This window comes from Canis lupus, chromosome 29, assembly GCF_048164855.1.
Source record: "Canis lupus baileyi chromosome 29, mCanLup2.hap1, whole genome shotgun sequence".
Taxonomy (NCBI): domain Eukaryota; kingdom Metazoa; phylum Chordata; class Mammalia; order Carnivora; family Canidae; genus Canis; species Canis lupus.
In genome coordinates, this window is record NC_132866.1 from 12,429,870 (window position 1) to 12,445,473 (window position 15,604).

At 41.7% G+C, this 15,604-nt stretch overlaps 1 long non-coding RNA gene across 1 annotated transcript; it reads right to left on the reverse strand.

Annotated features, from left to right (window-relative positions):
* Nucleotides 1–3,756: 3,756 nt before the first annotated feature.
* Nucleotides 3,757–13,034, reverse strand: LOC140620795 (uncharacterized). Its single transcript, XR_012020497.1, has 3 exons — nucleotides 6,940–13,034; nucleotides 5,296–5,438; nucleotides 3,757–4,024 (listed from the first exon to the last, which is right to left on the reverse strand). It is a non-coding gene; the product is annotated as an uncharacterized lncRNA (long non-coding RNA).
* Between the last annotated feature and the right edge of the window lie 2,570 nt (nucleotides 13,035–15,604).

Sequence of the window (15,604 nt, forward strand, 5' to 3'; positions counted from 1 at the left end):
GGACAGGCCTGTCATCAGATCTCTGGGTCCCTGTAGCGACTATTGGGGTCATCTATTCATAATCCCTTATCCAAAGGATGAACTATTTAGTCTGTTCTGCCTGGACCAGTCCCAATTCAGGTCTGCTATCCTGGAGTAAAATGGAAAAAAAAAAAAAAAAAAAAAAAAAAAACCCACCAAAAAACCAAAGAACAACTTTTCTTATGGGAAATTTCCAAAATATACAAAATTGTACAGAATAGAATAATAAAGCTTCAAGTATCCTCATTTTCACTCTTGTACTATTTTTAAACAAATCCCAGTCACCATAATTTTTTTTAAGGTTTTATTTATCTATTCATGAGAAACACACAGAGAGAGGCAGAGACACAGGCAGAGGGAGAAGCAGGCTCCTCACAAGGAGCCTGATGTGGGACTTGATCCCCTGACCCAGGATCACGACCTGAGTTGAAGGCAGATGCTCAACCGCTGAGCCATCCAGGCGTCCCCTCAGCCTCCATAATTACAAAAGATAGAAACTTAACAAAAAGCATCTCCACGATGCCATTATCATACCTGAAATAATGAAGTGTAATTCCCCAATATAATCAAATACCAAGGCAGTGTTGAAATTTCTACTTTTCCCATAAGTGTTATTATAAATGCGTGTTTTTTTTTTTTCAGCTTTTTGTTTGTTTGAACTCAGATTCACGTAGGACATGCACTGCAATATTTTGACCTATCTTTTGAGTTTCCTTCCATGGAAGATTTCCTCTCTATCTCCTTTTTCCAACTGATTATTTTGATGTCATTATTAATTCATGGATTTAAGTATATTTTATATACTTTAATTCATCACATTATCTTTACTGGTACTCAAATTGTCCCATGTTTGGTCAGTGGCAATGTCTTCAGTTTGGCTCTTGAGTTCTTTGACAAGATCCCAATAGCTTTTGATAACTCCCTTGCTTTTAATATAACAGGAGGTGTCAGGTCCATCCTGTAGAACACCCCCTGCAGTGCTGGAATGAGCTATTTTTCCAAGAAGCCCTGTGTCCTTTCAGCAGAACATAGTACTTAGAGACCACATTTGGAGCACTGGGGGGCTCATTCCTACTATTTGGTCATGTTTCTAGGCCTTTTCAGTGGATACAGCTAAGAAAAATTTAAAGGTGAAACATGTCATGAGTGTATGCTGATACTTTAAATTCAAGTTCAGGATTACAGGGTTTTTACGTAAAGCTTTTGTCTTACATTCATATCTCCATTTTCTCCTGCCAGGAATACTGAATCACCACCAGTCCTCGTGGCAATGTCTCCTGCCATTTTCATCCCGCAAAGCTTATTATCTAGTAAATTTCTCAGGAAGAGCTCCTGAGAAAAATATTTGGGGTACTTTCATGTTCATTATAGTTTATCTGTAGTATTTAGACTTTAATGTCAATTTGACTGGATTAAAAAAATATAAAATCACAATTTCCCCTGATTATGTCAAAGATAGTCCATTTTCTCTTGGCATAAAGCATGGCTATTGAGCAATCTGATGATAATCGTAGTTTTTCTAAGTGACTTCATCTTTTTTGGGTGCCCATAGGATTTTTTTTCATAAAGTCCAGTTGGTTTTCAAGATGACATTTCAATGTTGGTCATTCTGTTTTTGTTTTTTCAGTTCCATGATATGTTCCTTTAATATGTACAGCTAATCCTTGAATACCTTGGAGGCTGGGGCACCAACATACGTAGTTGGAAATTTGCATTTCACTCCCCTAAAAATATAACTAATAATAGCCTACTCTTGACCAGAAGCCTTATTGATAACATAATAGTCAACACATATTTTGTACGTTACGTGTATTATATGCTGTATTCTCACAATAAAGTGAACTAGAGAAAAGAAAATGTCATTAAGAAAATCATAAGGAAGAGAAAAGACATTTATGGTACTGTACTGTAAAAAAATCCATGTATAAGTGGACCTGAATGGTTCTAACTCATGCTGTTTAAGGGCCAACTGTAATTTCAAGCAAATTTTTATTTCAGAAAAATTTCTGGAATTCTAGTTTTCAGTATTTGTTCTGCTTTCCTACTTTGGTTTCCTTCTTTGAGGTGGAGGGGAACCTCCTATTATAATATGTTGTTTCTTTTTCTTTTTGACCTCTCTCCCATATCTACCATCCTTTTTTTATGCCTTTTTGTCTATTTCTTTTTAGTTGAAAATTTTTTGGCCTTTTTTTTGCAAGGTGTTATATCTTGCTGACTTATTTATTTCTTATAACTCAGTCTTCACTTATGAAATGATTTATTATTTTATTTCTAAATTTTTCCTGGGCTCTAGAACTTTGTGTCTGAATTTAAAAAGTTCCAACTTATGATTTTCTTTCATATTTTCCATAATTTCAATTTTAAACTTTTTAAGTTTTAAAAAGATTTTATTTATTTAAGAGAGAGAGAGAGCATGAGCTTGGGGAGAGGCAGATGGAGAGGGAGAGGCAGACTCTCCACTGAGCAGAGAGCCCAACATGGGACTCCATCCCAGGACCCTGGGATCATGACCTGGGCCGAAGGCAGATGCTTAACTGACTGAACCACCCGGGTGACCAATTTTAATTTTTTTAAGCATATTATTTATTTATTCATGAGAGACACAGAGAGAGAGAGTGGCAAAGACATAGGGAGAGGGAGAAGCAGGCTCCCCGTGGGAAGCCCGATGTGGGACTTGATCCCAGGACCCCGGGATCATGCACTGAGTCAAAGGCAAATGCTCAACCAGTGAGCCACCCAGGCATCCCCCAATTTTAATTTTTTAAAAAGATTTATCCCATTTGAGAGAGAGAGAGAAAGAGAAAGAGAGTATGTGTGCAGGGGGAGGGGCAGAGGGGGGGAAAGGGAGAGAAACAGACTCCTGGTTGAGTGTGGAGCCCACAGTGGGGCTCAATCTCAGGACTCTGAGAGCATGACTGGAGTTGAAATCAAGAGTCAGACACCCAACTGACTGAGCCATCCAGGCACCCCATATTTTCCATAATTTTATAGCATCTTTAGCTCTTTAGCTCATTTTGAAATATTGGTTGCATTTCCTATGTACTTTGTGGGTGTGTCTGACATGCCACTTATTCTCTTCCTTAATCTCTTTTTAAAAAATATTCACTTTGTGTAGGATTCAACTGTGATTATGTTTTGCTGGTTATTATCATGTAAAAGGAGTTTTCCCTTTTAGGTGGGAGTGGAGAAGTTAGAATATCTTTTTCTAGTTTCATGGTTTTAGAGCTCTCTCCTCCTCCTCCTTCTTCCTCCTCCTCTTCCTCTTCCTTTTTTACAGAGCAGTAACAAATACATTTTTATAATTCAGAGAACTGCCCCCAGTGCTGCTTACCCACAGTTTTATTGGGATCATTTTTTTTTTTCCTGTCCCTATGCTACTCTGTGTTATACTTCCAAAGAAGAAGGAAGGAAAGGAAATTTTGCTTTATTTTTTTGGGCATTCTAGGACCCAGGTTATGCAGTCCCTTAAGATATTTTCATAACATGAAGACTCCTAACTCTGGACATGAAGACTCCTAACTCTGGGAAACGAACTAGGGTTGGTGGAAGGGGAGGAGGGAGGGGGGTGGGGGTGAATGGGTGATGGGCACTGAGGGGGGCACTTGACGGGATGAGCACTGGGTGTTATTCTATATGTTGGCAAATTGAACACCAATAAAAAATAAATTTATTATTAAAAAAATTCTTCAAAACAAAACAAAAGATATTTTCATAAACCTTTGTACTCACCCAAGAATTAGTAAAAAAGTCTGTTGCATATTCAATTGTTTCAAGTTGACCTGCCCCGTTTCCTGGTCAGAGTCAGGATTTAGGGATTCTTCTGTCCTCAAGTCAATCCATTCAATAACCCAGAGTTTCCTTGTGCTTTTTCCTACACAGATGCTGCATAGATTTGGTAGCTCTTAAATATTTAATGGTTTGGAGTTTATGGGGCTACCTTTACTTAGTTTTCTTCAGTAGATGTTGTTCATGGGTTTTGGTTTTGTTGTCTTGGTGGCGCTGTCTGTAATTATGGGCAGATTGGAGAGATTAGGAAATGACATTGCCACATGCATATTGTCAGCATTCCCTCGCAGTGCAATCCTTAATAGCAACCCCTTTACTCTCAGAAGGGAAGTTTGCACAATAAATTGCATGGTTGCCCTACTTATCCTGAATCAGAAATCCAAATGATTCTGGAAGCTGAAAGATTTTGCAATTCATTTGGGTCAATTCCAAACCCTATCTGAACTCACTTGATAGCAGAGGCTGACCTGGTTTGACTTGGAGCTGTGAATACTTTTTATTTTTTCCATTTACTATGAGTATTCATTCATTTTCCTTCAGAAGTATTCATGTCTTTAATTTTAGAATATGGCCTCAGACCCAGTGATGATGATGTCGTAATGCACAGTGGACATCCCCATTTTAAAATATGAAAAACTGTAAAATCTAAAATACTTTTGGATCTACAAAGTCCAGATAAGGAATTGCAGATATGTAAGAGACTTCACCCCCCATTGCAATGAGAAATTACAGCAGGTGAATTTCTGTCCTAAGCCAGCTGATCTTACTTTTCCTGCAGTTAGGAATAGGGCTGTGGCCACTGGTGGGGCTTGTGTGGCATGTGACCATAAAGCTACCTGGGGCAGGAGTGTCCCACTCCCATGCATGGAGGGACAGAGAGGTACATGAAACAAGTACAAAAAGGCCAGCTGTGAGGAGAGACCATGGACTGGAACCAGAAAATAAACACTGCTTATGTCGGCGTTCCAGTTTATGATTTCAATCACTCATGAGTCCTTCCTTTTTTAAGGTTCATTGAGCTATCCCTGTGTTTTTCCAGTAAAGCCCACTCAATTGCTTTAGCCAGCTGGAATGGATTTTTGCTACTTGCAACTGAAAGGCCTTTAATAAGCCACCCATATGGGTGTTCTCTCCCAATGCCATCTTCACAAAAAGGGTCCACTGGATCTCAACACAAAGTGGTGGAAAGCCGGCATCTAACCTCTGACTTGTTGACTCATTGATTTATCAGAGAAGTTCCAGCCTAGGGCTGTATCAGATTAAAAAGAAAAGGGATGTAAAAGAAGAGAAGGCATAGTCTTCACTTTTGGGAAACAAGTTAAATTTAATCCATGGTATTGTCTTTTTGTCTCTTCCCGTCTCTACCAGATAATTCCCTCTCAGGCAGCTTGAACATCTAAAAATAGTCAAAAGGGCAGCTGCAGAAATGATAAGAGGGTCTGACGAGGGATAATCTTATGGAAAATGGAAAGTACAAAAAGTCCTTACATGTGGAAGAACTTGTCATTCATTTATTCATCCAACAAGTATTTATTGGACACCTTCATGTGTCAGGCACTGATCTAGGTGCTGGGGAGGCAGCAGTGAGCAAACCAGGACAAAATCCTGGCCTTTGTAAAGGTGGCATTGTCCTGTGGGAAGCAGAAAAGAAACAAGTATTGTAGGTTAGATGGTTGAGAATTATGGAAAGCAATAAGCGGGAAAGCGGCAGGGAGATTATATGTGGAGTGAGGGCTACAGTTTTAAATAAGGCAGTCAGGGAAGGCATCACCAAGAAAATACACTTGAGCAAAGGCCTAGAGGAGGAGAGAGAGCAAGCCATGCAAATATCTGGGTGTAGGGTTCCCCCCCCGCCACTAAGCAATTCTCCAACATCAGTTGGGTGTCCTACATTCAACTCAATTTGGACACGATCTACCTGGAGACAGTGTCAGATCCCACAGGTTAAGGGCTCAGTCCCACAAGACTGTCCTCCCTCTGTAGACACCAATCACAAGTCCACGTTGTCACCTGGGCCCCTGGCCTACCAACCTGCTATAGATCTGAGGTTCCCAGGACCTCCTCTTTGATTAATTTGCTACAGCAGCTCACAGAACTCAGAGAAACATTTGTCCTACTAGATTACTTTAAAAAAAATTTATTTATTCATGAGAGATACAGAGAGAGAAGCAGAGACACCAGGTAGAGGGAAGAGCAGGCTCCATGCAGGGAGCCTGATGTTGGACCTGATCCCGGGTCTCCAGGATCACGCCCTGGGCCAAAGGCAGGAGCTAAACCGCTGAGCCACCCAGGGATCCCCTATTTTTTTCTTTTTTAAAAGATTTTATTTATTTATTTGACAGAGAGAAAGAGCACAGGCAGGAGGAACAGCAGAGGGAGAGGAAGAAGTAGCCTCCTGCTGAGCAGGGAGCCCTATGTTGGGTCTATCCAGGACCCTGGGATCATGACCTGAGCCACCTAGGTGCCACAAGACTACCTATTTCTTATGAGAGGATATAACTCAGGAATGGCCAGATGGAAGACATGCCCAAGGCAAGGTATGGCGAAAGGGGATGGAGTTTCTATGTCTTCTCTCAGCATGCCATTCATCCTAGTCTCCAGGTGCTCAGCACCCTGGAAGCTCTCCAACCTGTTCATCTGGGTTTTTACAGAGGCCTCATTACGTGGGCATGATTGATTAAATCATTGGCCATTGGTGATTGATTTAACCTCCAGAGGTTGGGGTGTGGGGCTGAGAGTTCCCACCCTCTCATCTCATGGTTCATTCCCCAGCAACCAGCCCCCACCTTAAGGCACTGTCCCAAAGTCACCTCATTAGCGCAGCAAAAGACCTCTCTGTTACTCTCCTTACTTAGGAAATTCCAAGGGTTTAGGAGCTCTGTGCCACAAATGGAGGTGAAGGCCAAATATACATTTCATATTATAAATCACAATACCACGGAGGGCAAAGTGGAGTCAGGGAGAGCGTCTGGGAGGCTGTTACAGAAATTCAAGGAGAGGTAGTAGTGGCTGGGTCCTGGGAGGTGGATTGGAGGCAGGGCTCCTTGCTCAGGACCATGTGTGTTCCTCTTCCATCAAATATGCCCTGCTCTTCTGGGAGTTTTAACAGTGTGCTATTTTTATAATAATTACCTGTTGTAGGTTTATAGGGCGTCCCATGTTTGATGTAGCAATTTATGAAACAATGGCACCATTTTGCACCTTTCATCTTAAGGTTTTGAAGAGGATGACACATTTTTTGCTCTGAGGAAGCCAATTAATTAAGCTGATTCCACCCTTTCCACAGCAAAGGGTGCTACTAGGCCCATTTCAGAGGTGTTAAACTGAGGCCCTGAGCTCCCCACGAAGCCCCTTAGCTCTCAGTCCAGCCCTGCGAGTTCCAGGAGTCCAATTTTGATTTCTGAATATCCTCATCCAAAACTTTTTGAACTTCTGGAACAAACATATAGGTCAAAATGGGAATTATTCCGGAATAATTCTGGGATCTTCATGGTGGGGAAAGGGGCAGGGATTCTAAACAGGAAGTTGAGCCACCTTCCCAGCTATCTTGGGGACTAAAGATTTATTCCCAAAGATGGGGAAATTCTGCTCTGTGCTCGGAGAGAAAAGGCTGAAGAGAGGTGGGTGGCAGGAGGGTGCTCCTAGAGAAATTGAGTCATGAATGTGTTTGCCTGCTTTAGCAATTCTGTGTGCCACTCCCCCCATGGCATCTGCCAGAGTGACACATGCTCTCAGTGGGTCCTGGTGAAGTTCTTGCTTCTTCGAGTATGAATCTTGGGTTAAAAGAAATACATTTTGTGTTCCTAAATGCAAACCAACTACTTTTTTTTTTGGTGGTGCTCAGCCAAAGTCACAGCAATTTATCCCAGTGCTGGAGGAGAAATTGCCCGTACTAAGTGCCCCCATAAGCCCATGTGCACTCAGTAGAGGCGTGGAATGGTGCTGGACTCTATAGTGACTTGAGGCATCCTCAGGAGTTATAGGACTTCACACTGTGTATGGTCCATGCTGACTGCAGGCCCCCACCTCTGTGTGCTCCTCTCATCCCTACTTCTCTGCTGTGGGATCAGAGGCTGAGTCAGGAGCCTTCTGAGTGGATTTTAAAAAAGTAGTAGGTGCTCCAGAAGAGAGTGATCCATTGTTTGTAATTGGAACCGATGTGCACTTGTTTGCCAAGAGGCAGTCAAGTTTACGTCGGCATTTTTCTTCCAAAGTCATGTTTGTGTGTAACTGCGTGGGCCGATGCCACTCTCGGGATTTAGGAACTCAAGGTAGTCGAGGGTTCTTTGGATTCAGGGCAGATTTAATCGCCTTTGCTTACTGCAAGTGAGAAACTGCTTCCTCCAGGCCCTGTTCCTCTGTGTCTCGCGGTGGAGGAGAAAACAAGGCAGCACCAGCCACATATGCGTGTGTGTCTTTTCTGATTGGTCTTGGTTTCAGCAACAGGCCAGCTGGCTGTGTAGGGAAAAAGAAAGAGCTCAATGCACACTGCCTGCGTTGGTCTGAATTTTACTGCTCTGCCAAGGACTTAGAAGGGGCAGCATCTGCATCCACGGCTGTCATGGGCATTCAGGCTCTTGGATAACAAGATAAAGGGCAAAAGCTGAATTTTCTCGTGCCAAGAGGAGGAAGAGTATCAGAGCCAAGAAGATCAAACCACTGCTGCCGAGAGTGGCTAAATGGTACCCATTAACCTCTGTCAGTGCTGGAGTCCTGCAATGGGAATTGTGCCAGAAATCAGCCCTGAGTGAAAAACAAGGTTTGGCTGGCTCCATATTACCCTAGGATGGCGGCATGGGAATTTCCAGTAAAAGAAGCTAAGTTGTTCCATCCCCAGTCTGTAAGGATGAGCCCGGGGTTGGAATCAAGCATTCTGGGAACTGATGAGATGCAGGTCCATGCCTTGTCCCGTGGAGGAAGTGGACAAAAGGAGTTCCTGCTTGCTGCGGTCACACACCTGGCTTGCAGCCACTTCAGACGGGGAGTGTGCATATCATCACGGGCCAGGAGTTGGCCCACGTTGAGTGTCTGTCTTCTGAGAACTGCTTCCATGTTTCCTGTTGCTGGCATCTGGGGGACTCGCAGTTTTCTACTGCCATTCAGATTCACTGGCTCTGTGCTTTCCCCTGGCGAGGAAGGAACACTCGCCACATGTTGAACGGTGGATGTATCGATACTAGGATTTCATGTGTTTTGCTACAGAGAAGACTGGAGGTACGGACCACCTGAGAGTTCTGCTGGGAAACCCACAAGCAAACCCCTACAAACCACTCCAGAGGAGATCTCCCATCCTTACTCTTTGGTAGATTAGCAGCCTGGCTTAGCTTCTTAGCAAAACCCACCCTTTCCTCTGCTAGTGCCACTGGACGGATGAATTGGGGTGTTTACTGTCACCCTAAGAAGCCAAACACCACACTGAGTTTTATGGAGCAGTTATTAACAAAACCATTTATTCCAAGCCAAAGAGCCCCCAAAATTCAGCCAAGAGCCCAAATAAGCATCTCTGCAGAACAGTGGCCTCCTATTGGCTGAACAAGTCATATTTCAGTAGAATTGTTGGTTTTCATCACTTCTGGATCTTCTATTGTTTGGGTTGTCTTTTTCCAGACGTTTAAGCTTTTCTGGCCACTAATATTAAGGAAAAACATGACTTATTGTAGGAGTTAGTTTTGTTTCTATCAAATGTAGCAAGTCTGCAGAATCCTGGGCTTGGATGAGGAATGCCATTCCACTCTGTCTCTGGGATGGGGAGGTAAAATCGGAGCTTGGATGTAGGAAGTCTTTATTAAAGGAAATCTAATAAGCCATTTTTGAGCAAACATAACCTAGAACGTTGTTTTAAAAACTGTAGGTTATAGCCAAAGTAGCTCCTGACCTGTGTTAAGAAAAAAGTGAAAAAAAGAACAAAACAGAATGCATCAGAGCACATCACACATAATAAAGGTAAGAATCATTTCTCAAAATTTTGTTTCAGTTGCTTGGATATAAATTTGACTGGATTATAATGGAAAACATGTTGCATACAGCAGTTCATAGGCAAGAAAGCTTGAAAATCACTGTTCGTGTCCAGGAGCCAGGAGTCTCTAGGTTCTAGTCCTAATTCTGCTGCTGCCTCCATGAACTTGGGCAAGACCTTTTACTCTTCTGGGTCGCCATTTCTCAACTGAAAAATGAAATTGTCTATGAAGTCTTCTCAGTTCTAACATCCAATAATCAAAGTAAAATTCTCAAAGGAATCCATTTCAGCCTTCAACAGTTATCAATAAAAAATTCTTCTGCGTAGTTAACTTCTTTTTCCTGCATTTTGGAAAGAGATGATTTCCCAAAGAGCTCTGAAACGTGCAGACCACATATATGAACACAGTCCACTTCGGCACATTAACTGAGCGCAGGGACAGAATCTGTGGGTTTCCAACAGCAGTTTTGTACGAGATCTCTCTGGTTACCCTACAATTATGTTTTGGCTATATTTGAAAATATATACAAATCCTCTTTTGGATGGGGGAGGAAGGCGGGTGGGGAAGGGCAAGTAATTGCTCAGGAAATGCTGAACTTGGTTAATTTAGAAACCACTTCCAGCTAATGTTGAGCCTTGGGCCACTCACAGTTCCTGCTTTGTATTATGACTAATGGAATGTCAACGAACCATTGATCTCATAAGAGCAACCAAGGAGACCCAGAGTAAGCAGGCCTCTTGTGGGGAGTGACTGAGAGCTTCTTATTTCTGGGCTGCGGTGCTTTCCTTTTTTTTTTTTTTTTTTTTTCTGCGGTGCTTTCCAAACAGTCTTTTAAACTATTGATTCCTTCGTTCATAAATTCATAAGAGCATAATTTGGAGGACATTTTTGCACTGCTGCTTGGATCTCATTAGGCTTATTTGGTATCATCTTTCAAATTAATATCTCCCCAAATTCTCATGGAGGAAAAGCAGGGCATCTCAGGCACAACCACCAGGCAGCTATGTTCTAGGAGTTAAAATGTGTAACTTTAGGAACATGGGTTCTCCTATATAGCTGGTACATGGGTTCCAGGAATGCGAGAGAGCTTCTAAGGACTAAGTCTTAGTCCTGAAGTCAAACTTGTTTGCAACAAAGCAGCAGTATACGTTTTTGACTATCATCTGCATTCATGGTGCTTGAATTCCACCAGGACACTTTGTAACCTCACCAAAATGTCAGAACTGGAAGGAAGACCTGCACACCATCATGTTAAAAACTCTTGTTCTCAGAAGAGCAAAACAGGGCACCCGCTTGTAGCTACCTTTTCTTAGGAAAGATGCATTAAGTGCTTTTGCTTCTTTCCATAAATTTTAAGGAGAGCTTATATTGTTCTTGGAGGTTGATTATAAGTAACTCACTGGCTAATTGTGGATGCAGCTTTGTTTCATGTTGACTTTTGTGACACTGAATTTCAGGACTGGTAAACACAGTGCTGACCAACACCGTACAAAAACATCTTCTATCCACGAGCCAGTCCTCTCAAGACTCAAAGCCTGAGATGCCTTGACATGTACAAGAAAAAGTTGGGGAGGCTTTTATTAGCTTTGATTTTGACCCCCTTCTCATATATTATGCAAAATGTGTCACTTATATGAACAGCCCAGAAGAGCAGTTGCCAGTTGTAATATAAAAAATGATACCACGGAAACTGAGACCTGGTTGTGGCAGATACCCTGTCAAAGGAATGATTTATAATCTGGGAATACAAGCAGCGAGAGAGGCCCACCAGCTAGGGCTGTATCATCCAAAGCAATCAAATCCCGCAAATATAAAGCAATTTTGTATTACCATTTCCAAGTGCTCCCCACAATAAGGACTCTTGTATGCCCAAGTTTAATATTCAGAGCAGAAACCACAAACTCGAGCAGCCGCTCCTGGTCAGGATAGTTAATAACAGTTCCCAGGCAAAGGCATGCTGCAATAGCATCGCTCCGAGCAGCTGGGGATTTGCTCGTATGGCAGCCTCTCTTGCTGAGAAGTAGGAAGCGATGGTAGGTCAGACATCCATTTGCTTTATAGATTGATATAATTTCATCAGAATTTATGATGTGGGAATTACTGCACAGGCAAGAAATGTAATCTAACCTTCATCTCACACAATGCAGAAAAGATATTATGTTTTTGAGAAAAATACACTGCCTTGTTGAATCAGCTTGCGCACGTGCATTCCTAATGGGTTTCAATATTTCCTTGGACAAGTCATTGCTATTTGCACTGTCTGTATTAAATTGGCTTGTCTAGAAGACGTTTTTACAAATAATAAGAAATTTTGATGCCATCCCTTCTTTCATTTTTCTCAAGTTCTGGCATGTGAGTTCATTACTGGTAAATTTTAAACATCTGTGGGTGTAATAATAGTTTATCCTAATTTCTCTAGCCCATATTTAAACTTTTTAATATCCAAATAGTGCAATAGCATATATGATTCTCTTTTATCCTTAGGAGGGGTTCATTGAGCTTCAGTGGTCAAGTAGAGTAAATATTGATAGCCTTCAAGGACCTTTCATAGATAATCATCACGGTGAGTCCATAAGTCCTGTTGTTTGGCTCTTGAAGCCATTTTGATTACCTTGAGTTCTATAGTCTTCTTCCGATGGGAATCTGAATATAAAATATATTTTAAAAGGAAGGGCTTTCAAGATGGCCCTTACCCGTGTCATGTAAACACTAAACATATCTTGAATCAAAAATTCTTTTCATATAATTTAAAAAAGAAACAACAACTTGCAAATATTAGAGCGATGCCCCAAACTGGAAAGTCTACAGAGTATCTTTTTGTAATACCTTTTGATTTCTGCTAGTGACATGAGTGTGTAAATGGCCACAGTTAATCAGGACAACCCAAAGTCACTGTTTTAATTGTGCTTCGTTGAATTGCAAATATGTGGTAGAGTTAAAATGTACATAATCTGGAACTTAATGAAAATAGGTACTTAATAGAAGGCATATTTTATCCAAAGAGGAAAAATACTCATGTTTCAATGGCTGGTGTCTCCAAATAAAAATGGCTATTCTTCATTTGTACCTCCTGCCACACACCATACCAAGGTGCCTACATCCATAAGTCATCTCTGGCCTCGCTTCCTGCTCTGCTTTGAGGTCACCATTACTAGGCTCATACTTCAAATGAGGAAATGGCTGTTTGAAAGTGTTAAGTGCCTTGCTTAAGGGCTCATGAGCAGGGAGGGGTAGAGCCCATGTTCAAACCAAGGCTTGTTGGATTCCAGAGCCTGGATTCTTTTCAGTGTTTCCTGGAGCTCTTCATTCTAGAAGTCTGGCCAGGTTAGGGCTCCTTTCAACTGTTTCTCGACCACTCTAAAGCCTCTCCACATTTTTCTTCCTAGCTATCTTTCACTAAAGAAACTCAGTCTTTTGTAAGATAGAACCAAAAGTCTGCTGAGGTGGGCAGGGTTCAGGAAGCCATTTGTTTTTGTAAGGAAAGAAGAATAGGATCAGAAGCATTGAATGATCTTACCCTCTTCTCCTTTCTTCCTTAACCAGGACTGTGGTGGCTGGTGCTGCGGTAGGCATCTTGTAACCATGAAGCAGAAACTGAGAGCACTTCAGGCATGTTGTCTTGACATTGCTAAGCAACTAAACTAATGCCCACAATGTCCTATCTCCAAATTACTTGTTATATAAGAAAAACAAATGCCTGTTTAAGATGTTTTAAGTAAAGTTTTTACAGCCAAATTTCCTCCAAGGTAAACCCACCCCATCATGTGGAAAACTCATTCAGTCCTTTTTTTTCTCACAGGAAAGACAGAGGAAAGATTTTCTTTCCCCTGAACCTCTGGAGAGCAGAATCTGGTGACTGGGTTCTGGAGAGAAGCCACAGGTGGGATGTTTATAAGGTCGGGTACCCTAGGCACACTAGTGAAAGACTCAGAAAGTGGGGGGAACCCAACAACACTTGCTATCACTCGAGAATCACCTTATTATCTTACTAAATCCATTCTTTTTTTTGGGGGGGGGGGCTTCTTGATCACCTAATAATAAGGCTTGAATAAAATTGCCAGTGAAGCCTCATGGGATTTAACTTTCCAGAACCTCTTCCCACTAGATCTGTCCAGCCTTTTGTCCATCTTGACTGTTCCATTAAAATCAGTTGCCATATTTAGAAATGAAAATATAAGATTCCCAGTTAAATTTGAATTTTAGAAAAAGAACAGTGTTTTTTTTTTTTCTAGTGTAAGTATATCACATGGGATATTTGACGTACAGTGTCCCATGGAATATTTGAGACATATTTTATCCGGCAACTTTAAGACTCGGTCCTTAGCCCAAAGATTTTCCAGCAGACCACTCCATAAAGCCCTTTGTAATTCAGGTACTGGATCCCAAGTAATCTGCCTGCTTTGCTTTATTTTCCCATCTTCATCATCTTTTATTGTTTTCTTTTGTTCCCACATTTGTTTAGCTCCTCCAGTTCCTGTGCCTAACTGATGACTTCCATCTTTTAAACTTTGGCTCTTTCTTAAGGACAGAGATCTACCAGAAACTCTCCCTACACACACACACACACACACACACACACACCCCTCCCTTATAGTCATTCCCTGGCAAATCTTGCCCTCACAGATGCTCATGCCCTCTGGCATGGGGGATGGAGAACAATTTCTCCTATGCTAATGGACATGGCTGGTTTATTCCGACTCCAATGATGAAATGTTGTTCTCTAATTTATTTATTGGGCAAGCAGTGATTGAGCACATACTATATGATAGGCGCTGTGGGGGAACAATGAGTAAGACATGATACCTGCCTTTGAAGAGTTGCAGAGATGACCTAAAAGCAAATGATTGCAGAGCTATCAATACTAATAGACAATGAGCAACCCATTGTGGGAGAGAAGGGGCCCTCTGGATTTACCATGGGCACAAATGTCACTTATCTTGTATGGCTGCTCTTCTCATCCCCTGTCCAAATCTATTGTTTCCCATTGACTCAGTTTTATACAATTTCCCACTGGACCATCAGTTGCCTTCTGGATGCATGGTACCTGCCTGCCATGTACTCTGTAAATTCCCTGAGAGCAGGTACAGGGTCTTTTGTATTTGTCTACCTCAGCATCTCTGGCACAGTGAAAGGTCCTCAAAAGTATTTGCAGAGTGAGACATTGATGTGCTTTTTAGTAGGGCTCATGTGTCTTTTATAGGGCTAGAGCACAAGTCGGTTGTTGACCAACAATTAGAGATCATAGCTTTGGAATTTATGGTCACTCGTCAAATTGATAGAGTCAGGCAAAAGTGGTTTACATATAATTCTCAATTTTGTCTAAATTACACTCTCCTGGGGGCCATTCCTTCTAGTTACCCCCAAACAGGTCTGATGTATTATGTTCAAGCATTCCTATACAATATTTATATAAATAATTGCAACGTGGAAAGTCTTCTTCTCTTCTGTAATGTGTCATCACATATACTTTAGGGTCCCTTTTGGGATCCTTTTCATGGGTCGGGGCCTCTGCACGCTCTGTGTGTTTAGAGAATCACTTCTGCGTGTTTGACTTTTTTGTAGGTCTGTTTTTACTTAAGAGCACGCAGGAATGGAAATGTAGCTGTTAAATTAATCTGGCCTTGGTGAAATATGTCTGCTTCACTAGTAAGATTACCAAAATTTACATTTTCGTCACTCTTCAGTACAAGCAGGATTTTAACTCCTCTCTGCTAGATCTTTCCAGAACACATCTCAGGAGACCCAACTACTCCAATAATGATGTCAGTAATGTTGGGGCAAAGTGAAAGGAAGAATTAGCTTTATTAGTGTAGCTCACTTTTAACAGTTGCGTAGGGATG